The 14,976-nt window shown below is 45.5% G+C and overlaps 1 pseudogene; it reads right to left on the bottom strand.

Moving 5' to 3' along the window:
* LOC110256279 lies at positions 2,866-7,703 on the bottom strand (annotated as a pseudogene).

Raw genomic sequence — 14,976 nt, 5'->3', positions numbered from 1 at the left:
GTCAGACAATGAGACACCAACATCAAATGCTATCACTGACACATGGAATCTAAAAAAAAGGACATGCTGAACTTCTTTGCAGAACAGATACTGACTCAGACTTTGCAAAACTTGTGGTTTCCAAAGGAGACAGTTGGGGGGTGGGGGATGCACTGGGGGTGTGGGATGGAAATCCTATAACATTGGATTGTGATGCTCATTTTACCACTATAAATGTAATCAATTCATTGTGTACTAAAAAACAAAAACAAAACACTCAACAGCAAAAAAACGAACAACCCAAGTGAAAAATGGCGAAAAAGACCTGAATGTACATTTCTCCAAAGAAGAGGTATGCATGGCCAAAAAGAAGATGAAGAAATGCTCTACATCATTAATTATTAGGGAAATGTAAAATCAAAACTACTGTGAGGTAACACCTCACACGTGTCAGAATGCCCATCATTAGCCAGTCAACAACTACAAATGCTGGAGAGGGTGTGGAGAAAAGGGAACTATACTACACGGTTGGTCCTAATGTAAATTGGCACAACCACTGTGGAAAACAGTATGGAGGTACCTCAGAAAAGTAAATATAAAAGTACCATATGACCTGGCACTCCTACTCTTGGGCATATGTTCAGATAAAAACTTTCCTTGAAAAAATACACATGCACCCATAAGTGCATTGCAGTCCTATTCCCAGTAGCCAAGACATGGAAACAGTGTAATTGTCCAAAGACAGATGAATAGATTAAGGTGTGGTGTGTATATATATATATATGTGTATATATATATACATATATATATATATATATATATATATATATGTACACACACACACGCACACATGCACAATGGAATACTGATCAACCATAATAAAAGAACAGAATAATGCCATTTGCAGCAACATGGAGGCAACTGGAACTCTCACAAAAACTGATAGACCTTGAGAACAGACTTGTGGTTGCCAAGGGGAGGGTGATGGGGTGGGATGGGCTGGGCATCCTGGGTTGAAAGATGCAAACTTTTGCATTTGGAGTGGGAAAGCAATGAGATCCTGCTGTTATAGCACAGGGAACTCTACCTGGTCACTTGTGATGGAACAGGATGGAGGATAAAGGGAGAAAAGAATGCGTACACATATAGGTATGGCTGGGTCACTTTGCTGTACCGCAGAAATTGACAGAACATAGTAAATCAACTGTAATAGAAAAAAGGAAAATCTTAAAAAACAAAACCAAACAAAGAAACACCACTCAAAATGGCTTAAAGACTTAACCGTAAGACAAGACACCATAAAATTCCTAGAAGAAAACATGAGCAAAGCATTCTCTGACATCAACCACACAAATGTTTTCTTAGGTCCGTCTTCCAAAGCAATAGAATTAAAGACAAAAGGAAACCAACTGAACCTAATCAACATTTGCACAGCCAAGGAAACCATAATCAAACAAATAAAAAACCAAAATACAACTTATGGACCTGGCAAAAACTCCCACATTTGGAGTGGATTCGCAATGAGATCCTGCTGCATAGCACAGGCTATCCACTCACGCCTGATGGATCCTGATGGATCCTGATGGAAGGTAATATGAGAAAATATCTGTGTATATCTATGTATAGCTGAGTCACGTTGCCGTAGAGCAGATATTGACAGAAAGTTCTAAATCAGCTATAAACAATCACCCAGCGGCTCCAAACTTCAGAGTGATACTGTGAAATCCTGGACTTAACAGCTGGATGACAGGTATTGCAGAGTCCTTATGGGGAAGGGCTTGTCCGTCTGGAAGGATTCTGCTCCTTGTGGACATCTGCCTGTCTGTCCATCCATCTCTCCGCCTCCCGAGGGGACAGTTTCTAAATCCCATAGCAGAGGTTCAGGCAGTAGCCGTGACCCACCCATGCTGGCCACCCTCACAGCCTATATCCTTTGAGGTCCCATCCACATACACTGGAAGGTGATGGCCCCATCATTGACCAGAGGGTGCAGCTCCTGGGTACTCCATGCATAGGAAGTCGCACAGGGCAGAGATGCTCTGCAGGTCACCGATGTCCAGCTGGGGGAATTGTAGGCTCAGGGCCTCTGCCTGCAGTTGCTTCACTGCTGCCTGTCCTCTGGGAATGTCCCTTGCTGGCACAGCTCCCACACCATGGGCAATCCTTGTTTGCGTCAGGCACCATTACCACGTGGGTGTTGGACTCATTACTGACGTTGCAGGCCTCCTGCCCCTCCAGGCTCACATAAACAACACACCCTCCCTGCATAGACTGGACCACAATCTCTCCTATCCACCAACACACCTGCACACTCCCTCTTCCTGCCGGCTCTGATTCTCTTAGGTCCGCATCTTTCATAAAAGTGCCCCCTCCTTCAACTACACAGTTGCTCTTGTCCCATTGAATTTGGGGTTTAAAGACACCAGAGCAAATATCCTCCCTCTGTGATGCTGCCCGTGTTACACTGCTGGCTGCTGAGCTAGCCCACGGTCTCAATGTCACCATGCTCCTCGGTTTATGAACCCTCTCTGGCGACTTTCCTGCTGCAAAGGCAGATCTGAGTAGCTGCAGCAGAGCCACTTGGACCCGCAAAGCTCAGTGGATTTCCTGTCTGACCGGATCATAACGGGGGTTGTCCCAAGTTATGCTCGCGCTTCTCTTGACCTGCCTTGGGTCTCTTCCATGTCTGAGCCTTTTTTAGCATAGGAACAGTCGCGCACACGTGGACCTTTATGAAGAGCATTTTATTCATCTCTTGATTGGTTACATTATGTCATCTACTCCATGTTTCCCTTCTTGGAGGTCGAGAAGTAATGGACATAAGCCTTCACAGAATGAGCAGCCCTTCCGAGTGGGGACTCAATGGAACATTTTGGTTCTCTATTTTCTTTTTCAATTTTGCATAGGGCTGTTTTTGACAGTATAAGTATTTTTTGGGAAATCAGGACACAAATTATGCATTGGCCCAGGGGTAGCTTTAGGGGAAACCCCATTCTACACTTCTTCCCAGAAACAAACTGACCATGAGGCCCCTTCAGCATCTGAGGCAAATGGTCCAGGTATACAACGGTTCTGCTCCTTCTTCTGGGCTCTTGTGTGCCTCAGTCATGTCAGTTCTCACCACCCTGGGCAGCAGGCATTCAGGAGGATCTTGGTCCCCTGCTCTCTGCTCACTCAGTTTCCTGGCATAGATCTGGACAACACAGAGACCCCCATTTTTTGTCACTCCGTAGGTCGAATCACTCCATCCTTCCTTCCTGTGCACCCCGTTCTTTTGTGTCTTCCACAAACTTGTTCATGAGCCCCACCAGCTCCTCCTCTGTGATGGTCTCACTCTTGAACTTCTGCTGCAATTCAGGGCTGCACTCGTTAAGGGTCTGACACCCTCCAGTGCTAGACACATTCAACCACTCCTCTGCCTGTAATACAACACAGATCCTTATATAGAGACATGAGCACCAAAGGATATAGACCCAATTCCCCAGGAGTGAGCAGTTTGCTAGGTGAAGACGTAAGAGTGCCTCTGTGAGAGAGGGACATGAACTGGCCTTGGATCATCTGCTGAGCATCGTGTATGGATGATGTCAGGGAATGAAATGCTCTAGTGGGAGGGCAGTGCCCAGATTCCCATAAGAAAAGGAAACTGGTGTATGGAGGAAAATGTTCAGAAATAAGAGGAGTTCTCGCTGCACTCAGGAGAGTGGCCTCCTTTGGGGCCACCTGAGGGTCTATGGTCACTTGGCCAGTGCTCTAGACAGGTGTTGTCTTGACCTGCCAAAGAGCCTGTGGGTTTATGAATGGCAGTTCCTAGGGGATCAGACAGCATTCATCTGGGAGGCTCAGTACAGAATAAGCTAAAAGCATTCATTTCAGGGTCTGAATTTCATGCATTGTTTTTCTGGGTTTGGGTTTTTCTCACTCACGAGTAATGCTTCCAGTCCTGGCTATTGGAGGACAGAGAGGGGCAGTGGAATCTGATTATTTCGGAGATGCCCAGTGAGCATGCCACTGAGAGATTCAAAGGGACCTTAAGAGGGAATGAGAGTAGGACATGATAGGGGCCATCAGAAGCAGGTCTTTCCTGGGTGAGGAGGTGCAGATACTATGGAGGGACTGTCCTCAGGTGTGGTTCCTTGCAGTTGTCTTTTTGGGTGCAGGAGGGAGTGGAAATGGGTGCAGCCCCAGTAGGAGTTGGTCATTGTTCCTAAGACTCTAGCTCTTCTGAGACCCAAGGCCCTGAATGTTTCCTCTGCCGCCAGTCAGAAGGAGGGAGATGTGTAGGAGACAGACTTGTTGAGGCCATGTCTGGACACAGAGCTGGAATTCGGGTGGAGGGTGGAGGCCTAGGAAGTTTATTGTGCCCTGCTGAGATGAGATGCTGTTTCTGGACTGGCTTTTCCACCCTGGTGGGAAACCCTGTCTAAGGCGTCAGGCAGGTACTGATGTTGCGGTCAAGTGTCCTGGGAGACTGGTGACAGTCTCCTTGGTTGTAACTGATGAAATGAGTAGATGACAAAAATCGAGGGGAGCTGAGTAGCACTACTTCCATGTTGTAAATTGGTGAAACAAGGTGGCCATTCGATTGAGTGGCTTTGTCCCTGGTGGGTTATGTAGCATCCAGAGTATGAACTGTAAATGTCTATTTGACTCGATTGAAAGCTTAGGAGCACCATTGACAAAGAGCCACCAAGTTTCTGAAGCTGCACACAGTCCCATAACCTCCTTACTTTCTTTCAGTCTTCTCTCCATAATCATGTGTCCTCTCTACCCATGGTAGAAGCATCATCACCACATCTAGTTTTGTGATTTCTGAGGCAAATAGATATATTTTTCTAAGAAAATATCTTTAAAAATTTATATGGCCTTGTGGAGTTCCCATCGTGGGTGCATTGTTAACGAATCCGACTAGGAACCATGAGGTTGCGGATTCGATCCCTTGCCTTGCTCAGTGGGTTAAGGACCCAGCACTGCTGTGAGCTGTGGTGTGGGTCACAGATGTGGCTCAGATCCCACGGTGCTGTTCTCTGGTGTAGGCCGGTGGCTACAGCTGTGATTGGACCTGTAGCGTGGGAACTTCCATACGCCGGCGGAGCAGCCCCAGAAAAGGGAAAAAGAAAAAAAAAAAAAAAGAAAGAAAGAAAAATTTATATGCCTTGGCTTATTGCTTAATATCTGTCAAATAGTTGAAGAAACAGTTGTATGCTAAAAATGTCCAATAGCAGTTGACTAAGGGGAGACCACAATTTGCCAAAACAACATGAAGTGGAAGTAGGTTTATCTGTTCCTCTCAAGTATCCCTCCCCAAGTTGCCTCCTGCAGTTATTGCATATATCTCAGACTGTTGCTCTGTTAGTAACTTTTGTACTAGATGTAGTTGCTTGATGTCCTTTGGATGTAGAGAGCCCTAGGAAAGCCCCCTTGGGTGCTCTCTGTAAGGGAAGGCCTAAGCTTGTGCACAGGATGCTTCAGCCCTTGGCCAGGGGCCTTGGAGGAAATGTTAAACCCTTAAATGTCCTGCCTGAGAAGCCTGGCCTGGACTTGTTACCTAGGGTCCGCTCTATAATCTATGTTAACAGGTGACTATGCTGGGGGCCTTGGGGTATTGGTATGAAGGTGGATCTTGGGAGGGGCTGAAGAGTCAGGAGAGCAAAGTGCTCATTGGGCCACACCTAAGTGAGCACAGCACCAAGGCCACTGGACACCATGGTCAGTGGAGCTCCCGGGTGGGCAATCTCCACAGGTGCTGTCTCCTGTTGTTTCAGGAGAAATCGTGCTTCCCCCAGGATCTGCTGGGAGGGCATGTGGCAACTCCATCCTGGTCTTTCTGACCCTGTGCCATGAGACCTTGACCACTGCTGACCTGAGCTATCTCTGTTCCTAGTTACTTATGTGTGTTTAAAGACTTTTGCTGATTCTTGTACTTTTTAGTAAATATTGACCCTGAGGGTGGTATGGGATGTCCTGAATTGGCCAAAGACTCCGAAGTGTGCGCTTCGCTTAGCATTTTAACCAATGATATGTATAAATATTTCTATCAGGTGGAGTCAAAAGAAAAGTGAAATGAAGAGATGAAGGAAAGCCTTTGGGGCATATGAATTGTGGTAGTCTGGGCTCCCGAAACCCGAATCAGAAAAAGCCAACAAGCAACGACGAAGGTGATCAGTCACTGTGAGCGGGAAGGAGGGGTGAGAGATCTGGGTGGGTCCTAAGGGAAGCCCAGCTGTACGGGCATGGGGCAAGTTAAAGGGCTCTCAGAGGAGACCTTTGCGTTAAGGTGGGAAGAGAAGAAAGGGCCAGATGTGCAAAGAGCAGCTGGACCGAGGCAAGACTCAGTTGGACTGTGTAGAAGGACCTTGGGCCTCAGGCCACCTGGAAAGGTGGGGACACAGCCTTGCTGCCAGTGAAGTGGAAGAGGAGAGGGAGCTGGGACCGCAGAGGAGGCCAGAGGCAGCGGAGCCCAGATCTTGCCTGAAACCCCTTATTTGGGCTCCATTCAGACTCACCTTTGGGTCTTATTAGCGGCAGAAGCTCGGTGCACACATCTCGGGTTCCCACGAAGTTGTTTTCATCATCATTTCTGCTGAGATATGAAATGGTGTGGGATTGGCAGCTCTTAGAGCTGAAGGAAATGGAGTTAATAAATATTAGCCTTATGTGAAATTTTGACAATGGTAGCTCTTTGTAATATGTTTTCTTTCTTTTTTTGGGGGGGGGTGGGTGGGCTGCACCCTAGGCATATGGATATGGATTTTCCCACGTTAAGGGTCCAGTCGGAGCTGTAACTGCCGTTCTACACCACACCAGAGCTAGGCAGGAATCCAAGTCGTGTCTGTGGCCTAACACCACAGGCTCATGGCAAAGCTGGATCCTTCCCCCACTGAGTGAGGCCCAGGGATCAAATCTACCTCCTCAGGCATAGTAGTTGGTTTTGTTACCCTTGAGCATGACAGGAACTCCCGTGCTATGTATTCTGATGAATATTAATTAATGTCCGTGTTTCCTTCGCAGCGTTGTGCCAGTGCGCATTTCAGTGGCTTGATCGTGCTCTAGAGTTCTGTAAGATGGCACCATCAGGGGAGGCTAAGTGAAGGGAAGCAAATATGGGATCTGCGTGTCCCATGCTTTGCCAGATTTTTGTTCATGTCAACATAAGTTAAAAATTCACTGAAGGGCTCCCAAATTCCATGAGAGTGGATATGTGGAAAATCTGGACCAGTCCTAAACCGTCTGACCAAAGGTATTTCTGGGAGCCCTCTGGCTGGAAGGGACTTGTCAGTCTGGAAGGATTCTGCTCCCTCTGGCCACCAGTATGTCCACTCTTGGGGATGGGCTCTAGACCCCACACCTGAGATTCAGCCAGTGCCCTGTCACAGCCAATGTTGGCCACCCTCACAAGGCTGTATCCCATCCAATATGGAAACTCCTATCCACTACTTCTGGGGGTGATGGCCGCATTGTTGACCAGCACGTCAGCCCCCCGTACTCCTTGCACAGGAAGTCACGCAGGACCCGGATGCTCTGCAGGTCATGATGTCCAGTGGTGAGAAGCGTGGGCTCAGGCCCTCTGCCTCCAGCTGCTTCACTGGCCGCCTGTCCCCGAACCACTCCCTGGGCTGTGCAGTACCACATCCCCGAGAAACTTGCCCGACACAGCTCCCGACGATGGCAAGGCCAATACCCTTGTTTGAGCCAGTCACCAGGGCCACACGAGTGTGGGAGGACATGGCCGGTGTAGTGTGTCCGAGCTCTGGTGTGGAGAGTGGAGGGGTAGTGTGCATCTAGGACAGGAAGGGGGGGCAATTACAAGGAGGCGGATCCGTGGACCTACTACCAAGGAGCTAGTAACACCAGAGCTGGGATCCAGTGTGTCTGGCTGCCAGGAGTGAAGACTCCTAGGGCACTAAGCCCTGCTTCTTGCCTCTGTCCAAGGACTGGCCAAATGGTGCACGATTGTTCCCAATGACCAACTCCTGACTCACTCTGTCCCTGGTGCCACATCCCAGAGCCAACCTGGGACAGCAGTCTTTTAAATTAACCTGAATGCCCGGGTTCTGTTGGGAGGCTGATATATAGCGTGAAGGGCCCCTGGGGGCAAGGGAGTTCTTGCAGTTGAGCAAAAAAGTATTGGGAGAGATCTTCAAAGGAGAAAAAGGAGTGCAGATTCATTCTCTTAGGCTGGGCCCATTACTCCCTACAGAATGGCAATGATCTGCTTTTTCTGTAATGAAAAAAAAACTGACTAAGGGAGATGGCTTATGAGGAACAGATCCTGGCAGCTTTCTTAAGAGGCATTCCAGACAGTGAATGAGAGACATGGTCCTATGTTCAACTACCCTTTGGGCCGCTGTACCTGGCTCTGTGGGATTTCCCAGTGATGCCCCGGGCTTGGGGGGTTTGTGAAGTTCTTTCTGTGGCCAAAGCCAGTGGTTGGGATATTTATTGCATGCAGGAATAATTCTTTGGGTTCCTGGAAAGGCCACATTTTTGGTTTGGTTTATTTACTATAATAAGTGGAATATTGAAGTGTATGTTATATTTTGGAAGTTACTTGCAGTGCTTCTGTACTGGAGGAACTGGAGGACAATCCCAGGACCCTGGGAGGCCAAGATTGGTTTGGGCTGGAAGAATTTGTCCTTGCTGCCCTGGCTGCTGTTGGGACCCTCTTACAGGGACTCGTGGCAGCGGATGCTTGGCAATCCCCCTGTGTTTCAGCAACAGCCCCTATATCCTGATACTCCTCTTCCGAGCAGTCCTATGATGTGATCCCCATTTTACAGTTGAAAGGATAAAGTAGATACCCCTTGTGGCTCAAGGTCATACAGGAAGGTGGCTCAGGCAGGATACCTTCTTCCTGATGTTTGTCCGGAAAGCTGTCAAATAGGAAACCTAAAGCAATTCCATACTCCTTGTTCGTCCTCCTAACGAGATCCAACAATTAGGAACAATTGGTTTGGTATTAAGCAGTCTGCACCAATGGACATGTGTCAGGAACTATGTCTTCCTTAATAACCTTTCAGCCCTCCTTTCCCACTTAAATTTCACTTTCTCCCTCCAACAACTGGGCCATCATCTCTCCTAGCCACTAAAACCCCTACTGGCTCCATTTTCCCATCCTCTCTGATTCTCATAAGGGTATATCCTTCATCCAAAGTCCCTCCCAGTTCACAATCACTGCTTCTGGGGGACCCTGATCAGGAATCATTTGCAGCCCCGGCCACCTCAGAGGGCACCACAGAGGAGGACATTGCAGTGGAATACCACCTGTTGCTGTTCTTGCTCCCCTGGGAACACACCCACCCTGCTGTTGCCACTGCCAAATGCTCTGGGCATCCTGTAAATCCGCCTAAGTCTCATCCACACTTCCCAGGGTCCTTCAATAAGGAGAAGGCTGTGCCACCTTCCTGCAGGTCCTTGCTGCTGTTAAGAGCCCAGCAGCCAGGCACTGACTACTACCCCTAAGCATTGCCTCCTGCTCCCTGGGAACACACTCAGCACCTTGGGGATAACAGCCTGCTCATACCAAAGAACAAGACACCTAATATTCAAATTCCCATGACGAAGAAAAATAGCAACCCCCCCAAAAAACAAGGGTGTTCCTGATAGAAGTCACCCTCCAAGACTTCAGTTTGGCTTCCCTAAACTCACAGAAAGAGAAAACCATAAGCAAGATGAAGAAGCTCAGGAACCAATTCCAGTTAAAGGAACAGGAGAATTCACATGAAGCAGCAAAAAAATGAAACAGTCCTTGGTAGTCTGATAGACACTGTGTTCAAAAGGGAGGAGGTGAAACTACTGAAGGAATTGAGTCTGAATATCAAGGAATTAAGAGCAGAGGTGAAAAGTAATGCAGATTCCTTTGGAAAGGAACCAGAAATGTGTAAGTAGGAACAGAGAAAAATTAGGAAATTCATGTTCAGAGACACAAACTGAGCTAAAGGAACTGACGAGCAGAATGAATGATGCAGAGGGAGGAATTGGTGACCTGGAAGATGGACTCATGGAAATCACCCAGTCGGGACAGTGGACAGAAAACCAAATGAAAAAACATGAAAGCAGTATAAGAGATCCATGGGGTGATACAAAGAGGGCCAATGTATGCATAATAGGAATTCCAGAAGGAGAAGAAAAAGAAAAGGGGATTGAAAGTATATTCAATGAAATTATGTCTGAAACCTTTCCAACACTAAACAAAGTAATCTGGTATCAAGATACAGGAAGCCCAGAGGGCCCCAAACAAGTTGAACCCAAACTGGCCCACACAAAAACATATTATGATACGAATGGCAAAAGTTTAAGTGAGAGGGAGGATTCTAAAGGCAGTAAGAAGAAAACAAAGGGTTAATTCTAAGGGAACACCCACATGGCAGAAGGCTGATTTCTCCACAGAAACAGTAAAGGCCAGAAGGGAGGGGCAAGATATACTTAAATTCTGAAAGGAAACAATTTGCAGCCTAGAATACTCTATCCAGCAAGAATATCATTTAACATAGAAGGGGGAATAAAGAATTCCTCCAACAAACACAAGCTAAAAGAGTACAGCAAACCTAAACCATTCTTCAAGAAACACCGAAAGGGCATCTCTAAATAAAAGAAGAAGTACGAAGAAATAGGATGGAGAAAACCACAACTGGAAAGCAAACACTTACATAAGCCAGCATACAGATCTAAAAGAGGAAAAAAAAAAAACCCAACAACCTACAGTAAAATCGATGATAAACACAAGGAACAGCAAAGGGACAAACATGAAGATGCTAACAAGGGACTTCAAAATCTTAGAATGTGGGGAATGAAAGGAAGACAGTAGAGACTCTTTTTTTTTTTTTTTAAACAATAATATGCTTGAGCCTGTATGACTATCAGGCTAAAACAAGCAAATCCAGGAAGGGTTCACATTCACAAAAGCTCAAAAGAAAAGTACTCAAGCACAAAATAAATGGAAATCATCCAACCCCAAAAAAAGGAGGATAGGAGAAACATAGAATCAACTGGAAACCAAGGTTGAAAATGGCCATAAATCCATATGTATCAATAATTACCTTAAAGGTCAATGGACTGAATGCTCTTATCACAAGACACTGAGTGGCAGACTGGATTAAAAAAAAAGTAAACACCTACAATCTGCTGTCTACCAGAGACTCACCTTTGGGCAAAGGACTCCTATTGATTGAAAGTGAGGGGATGGGAAAAGATATTTCATGCCAATGGACAAGACCAGAAAGCAGGAGTTGCAATACTCAAATCAGACAAAATAGGCTTTAAGATAAAGGCCATAAAGAAAGACAAAGAAGAAGACTATTTAATGCTTAAAGGACCCACTCAAGAAGAGGATGTTACACTCACCAATACATATATGCCCCTAATGCTGGAACACCCAGGTACCTACAACAAACACCAACAGACATAAAAGGAGAAATAGATGGGAGGACACTAATAGCAGGAGACTTTAACACCCCACTCACATCGATGGACAGATCCTCTAGACAGAAAATCAGGAAGGCAACAGAGATCCTGAATGACGCAATGGAAAAGTGAGACTTAATCGACATTTTCAGGACATTCCATCCAAAAAAATCAGCATACGCATTCTTCTCAAGTGCACCTGGAACACTCTCAGGGATTGATCACATACTGGGGCACAAAGCTAACCTCAACAAATTTAAGAGTATAGAAATTATTTCAAGGATCTCTCTGACCACAATGACATGGAACTAGAAATCAACCAGAGGAAAAGATATGAGAAAAACCCGACCACATGGAGACTACACAACGTGCTCCTAAAGATGCCATGGGTCAATGAGGAAATCAAGCAGGAAATTTAAAAATACCTGGAGACAAAGGATAAGGAAGACGCAACCCCTCCAAATCTATGGGATGCTGCAAAAGCAGTGCTCAGAGGGGAATTCATAGCAAGACAGGCCTTCCTCAAAACGGAAGAAAAAATCTCAAATCAACAACTTAACCCACCACCTGAAGGAACTCGAAAAGGAAGAACAAACAAAACCTAAAGTCAGCAGAAGGAAGGAAATCATGAAGATCCGAGAGGAGATCCATAAAACAGAGAATCAAAAAACAATGGAAAAAATCAACAAAAGCAAGAGCTGGTTCTTTGACCACGTCAACCAAATCAACAAACCTCTGGCCAGTCTCCCCAAGAAGAGGAGAGAAAGAAACCCAAATCAACAAAATAAGAAATGAAAAAGGAGAAATCCTGATGGATCCTGCAGAAATACAAAAAGCCATAAGAGAGTCCCATGAACAGTTGTATGCCAACAAATTCGACAATCTAGAAGAAGCAGACAACTTTCTAGAGACCTAGAGCCCGCCAAAACGGAATCCAGAAGAAATAGATCACCTGAACAGACCTATCACTAGAAATGAAATTGACGATGTCGTAAAAACTCTCCTGACAAGTAAAAGCCCAGGGCCAGATGGCTTCACAGGCGACGTCTTTCAAACATACCAAGAGGAACTTATACGCCTCCTCCTTAAACTCTTGCAAAATGTTGCAGAAGAAGGAACACTCCCAAACACCACCATCACCCTCATACCAAAACCAGACAAAGATACCACCAAAAAAGAAAAGTATAGGCCATATCTTTGATGAATGTAGATGCAAAACTTCTCAGCAAAACTTTAGCCAACTGAATCAACAACATAGAAAAAAGATCATCATACACCACGACCAAGTGGATTCATCCCAGGTGCACAAGGATGGTTTGCCGTATGCAAATCAATCAACGTCACACACCACATGAACAAAGGAAAAGTCAAAAACCACATGATCATCTCAGTAGATGTGGACAGGGCATTTGACAAAGTCAAACATCGATTCATGGTAAAAACTCTTAGCAAAGTGGTTCCAGAGGGAGCATACCTTAACATAAGAAAAGCCATGCACGAGAAACACACCGCTAATATGACACTCAATGGAGAAAAGCTGAAAGCCTTCCCATTCAAATCTGGAACAAGACAAGGATGCCCACTCTCACCACTTTTATTCAACTTAGTATTTCGGAAGCTGGAGACACAGCCATTAGACAAACAGAAGCAATAAAGAGTATGTAAATGGGAAGAGAAGAGGTGAAATTGTCACTGTGTGCAGATGACACGATACTATACAGAGAAAACCCTAAGGGCTTAACCCCAAAACTACTCAAACGGATCAAAAAAATCAGCAAAGTAGCAGGATACAAGATTAACATTCAGAAATCAGTCACATGTCTGTAGACTCCCAATGAAATTCTAGAAAAGGAATACAAAAATACAATACCTTTTCAAGTTGCACCCCCCAAAATCAAATACCCGGGAATTGACCTGACCAAGGAGGTGAGAGACTTATATGCTGAGAAGTATAAAACATTAGTGAGGGAAATTAGAGGATGCAAAGAAAGGGAAAGACTTTCCACGCTCCTGGGTCGGACACATTAACCTTGTAAAAATGGCCATGCTACCCAAAGCAGCCTACAGATTCCATGCAATCCCCATCACGCTCCCCAAGACATTTTTCACTGAAGTGGAACAAAGAATCCAAAAATTTATGGGAACCATGAGAGACCCAGAATTGCCAAAGCAATCCCGAGGAACAAAAACCAAGCAGGAGGCATAACTCCCCCAGACTTCAGGCAGTACCGCAAAGCTACAGTAAGCAAGAGAGTGTGGTCCTGGTTCCAAAGCAGACATACAGACCAATGGAACAGAATAGAGAATCCAGAAATGAGCCCAGACAACTATGGTCAATTCATCGTCAACAAAAGAGGCAAGAATATGGACAGGAAAGAGACAGTGGTGCTGGGAAAACTGGACAGTTGCACATAAATCCATGCAACTGGAACACACTCTCACACCATGCACAAAAAATAAATTCAAAATGGGGGCTTAACGACTTAAACGTAAGACAAGACACCATAAAGCTCCATGAAGAGAACATAGGCAAGATACTCTCTGCTGTCAACCGTACAAAATTTTCTTAGGTCAGTCTCCCACGGCAACAGAAATAAAGGCAAAAATAAACCAATGGGACTAATCAAACGGACAATCTTTGGCACAGCAGAGGATACCATGAAAAACCCCAAAAGACACCTTGCAGAATGGCAGAAAATAGTTTCCAACGATGCAACTGACAGGGCTTCATCACTAAAAGATACAATCACCTTAAAAAACTCAACAGCAGAAAGCAAACCAACCAACCAACAAACAACCCAACGACCCAAATGAAAATTGGGGAAAAGACCTGAATATACCTTTTTCCAAAGAAGACATGTGGATGGCCAAGAAGCACATGAAAAACATGCTCAGCATCTCTAATTATTAGGGAAATGCAAATCAAAACTACTATGAGGTACCACCGTGCGCCTATCAGAATGCCCATCATTATCAAGTCAAGCATTATAAATGCTGGAGAGGGTGTGGAGAAAAGGGTACCCCCTACACTGTTGGTGAGAATGTAAATTTGTACACCTATATGGAAAACAGTATGGGGGTACCTCAGAAAACTAAATGGAGAAGTACCATATGACCCAGCAATCCTACTCTTGGGCATACATCTGGAGAAAACTTTCCTTGAAAAATACACCGGCACCCGTGTGTTCACTGGAGCACTACTCACAATAGCCCCGACGTGGAGACAACCTAAATGTCCATCGACAGATGAATGGATTAAGAAGATGTGATCGATCTGTGTGTGTGTGTGTGTGTGTGTGTATGCCATGGAATACTCACCCGTGAAAAAGAACAGAAGAATGCCATTTGCAGTCACATGGATGGAACTAGAGACTCTCATACTAAGTGAGGTAAATCAGAGAGAGAAAGACAAATACCATACAGTATCACTTATATGTGGATCTAATATAACGCACAAGTGAAACTTTCCATAGGAAAGAAACTCATGGACTTGGAGAACACACTGTGCTTGCCAACGATGACGGGGAGGGGGAGGTGGAGGGAGTGGGATGGACTGGGAATCTATAGTTAATAGGTGCAAACGTATTGCGTTGGTAT

The sequence above is a fragment of the Sus scrofa genome, chromosome 13 (assembly GCF_000003025.6).
Source record: "Sus scrofa isolate TJ Tabasco breed Duroc chromosome 13, Sscrofa11.1, whole genome shotgun sequence".
Classification (NCBI taxonomy): domain Eukaryota; kingdom Metazoa; phylum Chordata; class Mammalia; order Artiodactyla; family Suidae; genus Sus; species Sus scrofa.
This window is presented reverse-complemented; position numbering and strand designations above follow the sequence as displayed.